Source organism: Natrix helvetica (assembly GCF_964273705.1).
Source record: "Natrix helvetica genome assembly, chromosome: Z".
Lineage (NCBI taxonomy): Eukaryota > Metazoa > Chordata > Lepidosauria > Squamata > Natricidae > Natrix > Natrix helvetica.
The window spans coordinates 31,050,785-31,053,763 of NC_138554.1; positions in this window are offsets into that span (position 1 = coordinate 31,050,785).

A 2,979-nucleotide genomic window follows, 5' to 3' on the forward strand; every position below is an offset into this window, starting at 1 on the left:
TAAGCTATGTAAGCCATAACATCTGCAAAGGGTTCAGGAGCCTTTAAATGGTCTCTCAGTCTGGTTCAGTAGGAATTACAATCATGGGAAAGACTGCTGACCTGACAGTTGTGCAGAAAACCATCATTGACACCCTCCATAAGGAGGGAAAGCCTCAAAAGGTAACTGCAAAAGAAGTTGGATGTTCCCAAAGTGCTGTATCAAAGCACATTAATAGAAAGTTATGTGGAAGGGAAAAGTGTGGAAGAAAAAGGTGCACAAGCAGCAGGGATGACCGCATCCTGGAGAGGATTGTCAGGAAAGGCAAATCAAAAGAGTTGGGGACTTTCACAAGGAGTGGACTGAGGCTGGAGTCAGTGCATCAAGAGCCTCTACACATAGACGGATCCTGGACATGGGCTTCAAATGTCGTATTTCTCTTGTCAAGCTGCTCCTGAACAACATACAACATCAGAAGCATCTTACCTGGGCTAAAGAAAAACAGACCTGGTCTGTTGCTCAGTGGTCCAAAGTCTCTTTTCTGATGAGAGCAACATTTGCATCTCATTTGGAAACCAAGGACCCAGAGTATGGAGGAAGAATGGAGAGGCACACACTGCAGGATGCTTGAAGTCCAGTATGAAGTTTCCACAGTCTGTGTTGATTTGGGGAGCCATGTCATCTGCTGGTGTTGATCCACTGTGCTTCATTAAGTCCAGGGTCAACACAGCCATCTACCAGGAGTTTTTGGCAGACTTCATGCTTCCTTTCGCAGACTAATTTTATGGGGATGCTGATTTCATTTTCCAGCAGGACTTGGTACCTGCCCACACTGCCAAAAGCACCAAAACCTGGTTCAATGACCATGGGATTACTGTGCTTGATCGGCCAGCAAACCCGCTTGACCTGAACCCCAAAGAGAATCTATGGGGCATTGCCAAGAGAAAGATGAGAGACATGAAACCAAACAATGCAGAAGAGCTGAAGGCCGCTATTGAAGCATCCTGGTCTTCCATAACACCTCAGTAGTACCATAGGCTGATAGCTTCCATGCCATTCCGCGTTGAGGCAGTAATTGCTGCAAAATGGGCCCAAGCCAAGTACTGAGTACATATGCAGGCTTATATTTTTCAGATGTCCGATATTGTTCTATGTACAATCCTTGTTTTATTGATTGCATGTAATATTCTTTTTTTAAAAAAAAAACATTTTTAATCAGCACCCTCAACAGAAGCCATTTTTCAATAAACCCCCCTCTCAGAATTTCAACATTTCTTCAAGTCTAGTTCCTTTCATTTTTCTATTTTTTTATAAATAATATTTATTAAATGTTTTGATCTTTAAAAACAATAGGAAAAACACAGCAAAGAAAAAAAAAACACAATGAGACAAAAAACACACAGAACATACATAACAATATACTGTAATTTTGATTGCATGTGATATTCTAATTTTCTGAGATTGTGGATTTGGGGTTTTCATGAGCTGTAAGCCATAATCATCACAATTATGGCAAATTACGGCTTGAACTATCTTGCTTTGCATGTAATGAGTCTATCTCATATAAGTTTCACATTTTAAGTTGCATTACTGAAATAAATGAACTTTTGGATGAAAACATAACTGAATGTTCCCATGAAATAATATTAAAGAAAGATTTTCCCCAATCCTTTTCACTACAATATAATCACACTTTACCATAACAATGAAGTATTAAAATTTCAACACCATGTTTAAATGTGATTTAAACAGTGTCTTTAAAAAAATCATATAGCAATTGTATCTGGAAATGAAGTTACGCATGCTAATTCATTAATTAATGATCAGCTCACACAATGCACACTAAATGTGAGCAAGCTGTAAAATACGTTTTTTTTTTTTTTTTGATATCATCTATGGACGATATGCCATCATGTTAGGTATGCACTTTTCTATTATTTAGGAAGTATTTATACCATCCTCTTCCCTGCAATAGATTCATATTATTCTGATTCATAATAATTTTAACTTCTCTTTTACAGTCTAAATTTCTGAAAACAATTTGCACCATGTTCTAATGTTATTTATTAAATCCTCTCCCCAATATCAAAATACAAAAGTGCACCTAATCCCAAAAGTGTTTTTTTTCTGGAGACTACTGGATTTTCTTTTTTTCCTTTGGAGATGTTTCACTGCTCATTCAAGAAGCTTCTTCAGCTCTGATTGGATGGTGGGGAATGGAAGGAATTATACTATTTGCAGAGAGCTGGTCATTTGCATTCTTTTTAGAGTTGTTGAGGCCAACTGATGGTTTATCTGTGTCATCAGGGTCTTTTGAGAGAGGGCAATTCAATTTTGATAGATGGCTTCTTTGACCCCTCTTTCAAATCAGGGATTTTCTCTGTCAAAAATGTGGACTTTTCTGTCTTCAAATGAGTGGCCTGTGTCTCTTAAATGCAGATGGACCACTGAATCTAGTCCCGATGTGTTTGTTTCCCTATGTTGTACTATGCACTTATGAAGTGGTTGTTTTGTTTTGCCAGTGTACAGATCTGTACATGGCTCCCTGCATTGTACTGCATATACCATGTTGTTCAGTTTATATCTGGGTATTTTATCTTTGGGGTGGACAAGCTTCCGGCTTAGTGTATTCTTGAGTTTGAAGTCTGCACATATGTTATGTTGGCTGAAAATCCTCCTGAGCTTTTCCAATATGCCTGTAACATATGGAATGATAATTACTTTATTTATTGTTTTCTTCGTTATCTACAGTATTATGAAAAGTTCCTGTAGGATCTTTTTTGCCCACTTGAAATAGCCATTGTTCTGAAGTTTCCTTGATGTGTTTTCATTCTTTTTCTTTCCCATCTTTTCTGATAGGCAGGCCTTCAGCTCAGTTGTGTACGGTTCTGATGACTCCCATTTTGTGTTCCAGTGAGTGGTCAAAATGTAAATATTGATCTCTGTGGATGTTTTTTTTTATAAACTTTACAGTTAAGGCTCTGTCTTCCTTCATTCCTC